Below are 5096 nucleotides of genomic sequence, written 5' to 3'. Positions count from 1 at the left end.
GAATGTGGATATCATCAAATCTGACTTGGTTGGGTCATACAAGCTCTATTACTGAAAATTTGACTAGCCAAACTTTCCAATAAGAACTCTAAGGTCAGGAAATACTTGCAGGAGGATTTATCTCCTTATACATGTTTTTTTATTATTCCCCTGCCTTCCATAACACATCTCTTGAGGGCAATTTTGGCAATCTAGGGGATATGTTAACTATCCATTTGAGATTGATTCTTTAGCAATAAGTCAAACTTGTAAATAGAGATCTCACACTACTTTCTCCCCTCTCTTGTGTTATTAAGGAGGCTATGCGATTTGTGGGTAGGACAAAAGTCAATGAATCATAGCGGCTGATACTAATATCATCTCACCAGAATATATTTAATAGTACACATTCCAGTTTCCTGACAGTATTACTTGAAAACCAATACCCAAGAAGAAAAACTGTAATTGTTGAAATATAGCAGTCATGACAATAACCACTGGACGACAAGCCCCCAAGTCTTAAATAGTAGCTCACTGCCATCAACTTGCTTTTAGCTCATAGTGACCCCATAGGACGGAGTAGAACTTCCTGTGTGGGTTTCCATAAACCTTTATGGGAACAGAGATTTCATCTTTGACTTTGCAGTTACCAGTCCAATGTATAACACACTGTGCAACCAGGCGTCCCCCAAGTGCTAAAGGAACCACTTTTAAAAGCCAAGTGAGTATCAGGGAGTAGGAGTGGATCAGTGGTAAGATGTTCACCCTCCATGACGGAGATTGACGCCCGGCAAAAGCACCTCAAATGCTGCCACCAACATTTGTCAGTAAAGGCTTGTGTGTTGCTATGATACTAGTAGGCTTCAGGAGCCGCCAGGAAAAAATGGACTAGGAAGATGGGCCCTGAATCAAGACTCACGGTTAACTAAAGCTATGGTTTCCAAACAGTAGCCAAGAGCCACGTCTTCCGATGGTCGGTTGGCTGTTCGGTACTCCACAAGGGAATGGCCAGTTCAGTTAGAAGAAATATAATCAGATAGATAGATAGATAGATAGATAGATAGATAGATAGATAGATAGATAGATAGATAGATAGATGATAGATAGATAGATAGATAGATAGATAGATAGATAGATAGATAGATAGATAGATAGATCGATGAGATGGGCTCAGAGGAAAGGCCTAATAATTTACTTCTGAAAATCAGTCAGTAAAATCCCCATGGACTTCAAAAAACTTCCATTGATAATGACAGTACAGGACCGGGCAGCATTTCCTTCTATTTGGCATGGGATTGCCATGAGTGTGCAGAGCTCAAAGTAGCTTAAAAAGAAAAATACCTCAAACACGAGAATCAATGTGCTGAAAGTTTCATGTTTTTTCCAACCCCTCCCCCTCCAAATGGAATCTATATTCCTGAGATCACTAAGGCTAAGTTGCATCTAGAACAGCTTTTTCTCAGGGATCTCCCAAACTTCTCTTTCCTGGACTTTCCCCCTCCCTTACGAAAGCATCACTTGTTTCTACCCCACCTTAAGCAAACAAGCTCGGTCTGAGTCACTTTGCTTATAAGCAAAAGCATTTAATCTTCTAGGCACACATGCAGACTGAAACGCCACAGTGTAGGCAGTGTTTTCCCTAAAAGGAAAAGCTCACAGATATAGAATTTCAGATCTCATGGTCAGTACATAGGAGAGAAAATCTGGGGATATACTAGCTCTCCAGGAGCTGACTTAGGAAGCTGAGAGGGAGGCAGCATCCATGCTTAGTAACTACGTATTAGACACCAGGTCACTGTCTGCCTGCTCACCACTGGGCTACATTAAGCTCACACAGCATCTGAGCAGCTAATCCAAGCTTGCTGTATAAATGGGAGTTAGGGAAACACACTTTGTCTGTGATTGTACCCACATCTGGTTGTACACTTCTTAGTCATGATACAAAGGTGCCTATGTTGGTTTGGTTCTATAGAGATACAAATGAGTGATGCTTGTGTGTGTTTGTATATAAACAAATATTTATATTGAAAAATGATTTACATAGTTGTCAAAGTATGCTAAATCCAATCTGCTTCAAGTCAGGCTTCTCCTGGTGCATGGAAGGTAATGAACAGGAAGCAGGGTTGTGTTAGTCTGGGTAGACTAGAGAAACAAATCCATAGACACTCAAATGTGTGTAAGAAGAGCTTTACATACAAGAGTAATTGAATATTAAGAAAACATACCAACCCAGTCCAGATCAAGTCTATAAATCCAATATTAACTCATATGTCCTATACTAGTCCATAAATTCCTCTTTAGACTCACACAGCCATGCAATAATGCCAAATTCAGGAAGACCAGAGGCCAGTGGGTGGAAAATCTTGTGGATCCAGTGGCAGTAGAAGCATCTGAGCACTGGCAGGGGTCTCCACATGGCTCCTACAGCTCCCAGGTCTCTGGCTCCATCAGTCTTTCTCCATGTGACTTGTCAACAGCAATGTCTTGCAGGGTGTATGCGGTCTTGCCTCCAGTAAGCCATTTATCTCCTTCATGCCTCCAAATGAGGCCATCAAGCTGCGACCTGATTGACAGGCTAAATTCCACCCCATTCACTCTTTCGTCTCAAATTGACAACAGATTATGTCACTACCACAAGGATTATGACGCTTAGGCAAGGAGAGGAACAGGTTGGAGGATGCAGATGTAAATGAATCTAGAGTCAGCTGAATGAATCCACTGTCAGCAATCCTCTGACAGTTCCTGGGAAGGCAGACAACACAACAGGAGATGGAGGAACCAGATATAGATTCAGTTCCAGCAGAAGGTACAAGGCCCAAAAGGACTGGACTCTGCTCGGTCTCTCTCTTACACAGGGCACACCCCCAAAGAGGTGTGAGCCAGCTGTGACCTGATCGATGAGTTGGGTTCCACCCCTAACTTTACTGGGAGTGTCTAGTTGAAATAACCCCTAACCATCACAGTACCCTCAATTATGCGTCCTGGAAGTTGACCACAGAGAAGCAGTGTGTGACTCAGGACTGTGTCGCATTCGGACAATGTTGGAGGCTGTTTTCACTGCTGCTCTCTCATTCCCTTATTTCCGTGATAGTATTCCATGAGCCACTGGCGTAGACAATAGTCTTTTTAAAAAATTTTGGCCACCCCAAAATAATATTTGCTTTACTTTATTTTCTTCTCTTTTCTTCTGTACTGGAATGAAATTCTCAATGCTGTGTTTCTTAAGTCCCACGAATGAAAAATAACTCAGTTTCCAAGTTGGGAAAGAAGGATCTACCTCATACGAGATCGCTCAGTTTTTTCTTTTCTTGATAAGTTTTTTCACTAGTCCCTTGGAATATATTTCATTATAGTCGCATTCAAATTACACTCTAATACGGATTGATAACCTGAGATACTTAGTCAAACAAACATATTTTTAATTTTTTATTTATTAGAATTTATAAGGAAGTTTCTTATGAGTTGAAATAGATGGACATTTTGAATGTCTTATTATGTTTAGAGAGGTTTCCAAGTATTTGGCTATTGAGAACTGTCACACAGGTGAACTGCCTTTGGGATTCTCCTCAGGGTAACTACGTTAATTCTACCAAAATTTGGGGGCAAACTTCTAACATGCTTATGAATCTGGTATTCTATTGAAACTTCCTACAGCCTAGAAAAGAGGCTTAAAATTATGTATTTCATGCTAGACGGTTTCTTTCGTAATCATACTTGACTTTGAAGAAAGAGTATATTCTAGAATTATTTTTGTAAATGGGCAGAAGATGTTGGATGACTGGGACGGATCCTAATTCAGCTTTGTTAAAATAGCTCCATTCTAGCGTGTCAGTGTCATTGCTGTTAGGTGTCATTGAACTGGTTCCCACTCAGAGAGACTCTCAGAGATGCACGAGAACAAAACACGGTTCAGTCCTGTGCCGTCCTCACAATTGTTACATCTGAGCTCATTGGTGCAGCCACTGCTTCCAATCCCTCTAGATGAGGCTCTTCCTTTTTTTTGCTTACACTCTATCAAGCATGGCATCCTTTTTGAGCAACTAGTCTTTCCTGAGAACATGTCCAAAATAAGTGAGACAAGGTTTCATTGCCCTTGCTACTGAGAAGCTTTCTGCCTGAAATTCTTCCAAGATAGATTTGTTAGTTCTTTTGACAGCCTATGGTGCCGTCGATATAGTTTTCCAGGACCAGTAGCAAGTGTATCAATTCTTCTCTGGTCTTCCTTTTTCATGTCCACTTTCATCCGCATAGGAGACGATGGAAAGTACGAAGGAGCACCTTTAGTCTTTGAAGTGATAGCCTTCCTCCTCAACACTTTAAAGAGACCCTGTGGCGCAGATTTTCCCAGTGCAACGTGTCATCTGGTTTCCTGACTGCTGTTTCCATGCATATTGATTGTGGGTCCAAGCAAGATGAAATCCCTCCCTGACAAGTTCAATATTGGGTCTGTTTATGATGATGCTATGTATCGGTCCAGTTATGAGGATTTGGGTCTTCGTTAGATTACATTACAAGCCCTACTGAAGGCTGCTGTTCTTGATTTTCCTCAGTAAGTGCTTCCAGCCCTCCTCACTTTCAGCAAGTGATTTTTTGTCATCTGTGTATCACAGGTCGTTAATAAACGTCACTCAAATCCTGATGCCACATTCTTTTTCAAATAGACCTGATTTTCAGATTATTTGTTCAACATACAGGCTGAATAAGCAGGGTGTAAATATACAATCCTGAATAAGTAGGGGGTAAAGATACAACCCTGAATAAGTAGGGGGTAAAAAGATACAACCCTGGAGCACACTTTCCCTCATTTTAAAGCATGCAGTATTTCCTTGTTCTGTTCCCACACCTGCCTGTTGGTCCATGTACAGGCTTGTCCTCAGCGCCATGAAGTGCTCTGGAATTTCCTTTCTTCTCAATGCTATCTACAGTTTTCACTGCTCCATACAGTCAAAGACCTTTGAATGGTCAGTGAAATACAAGTAAACATCTTTCTGGTAGTCTCTGTTTTCAATCAAGTTCCATCTGATATCAGCAGTGAAATCCTTACTGCCCCATTCTTTTCTGAATCCAGTTTGAATTTTTGGCAGTTCCCTGTTGAAGTATTGTGCATGTGTGTATGT

General features: G+C 41.2%; 1 non-coding gene across 1 annotated transcript; it reads left to right on the top strand.

Annotated features, from left to right (window-relative positions):
• The first annotated feature begins 876 nt into the window (after positions 1-876).
• LOC142454072 (small nucleolar RNA SNORA2/SNORA34 family) lies at positions 877-1011 on the top strand. The gene has a single exon (XR_012785602.1). It is a non-coding gene; the product is annotated as a small nucleolar RNA SNORA2/SNORA34 family (small nucleolar RNA).
• Positions 1012-5096: the final 4085 nt, after the last annotated feature.

Source organism: Tenrec ecaudatus, chromosome 7 (genome assembly GCF_050624435.1).
Source record: "Tenrec ecaudatus isolate mTenEca1 chromosome 7, mTenEca1.hap1, whole genome shotgun sequence".
Lineage (NCBI taxonomy): Eukaryota > Metazoa > Chordata > Mammalia > Afrosoricida > Tenrecidae > Tenrec > Tenrec ecaudatus.
The sequence above is the reverse complement of the archived record's forward strand: the minus strand, read 5'-3'. Positions and strand labels throughout refer to the sequence as shown.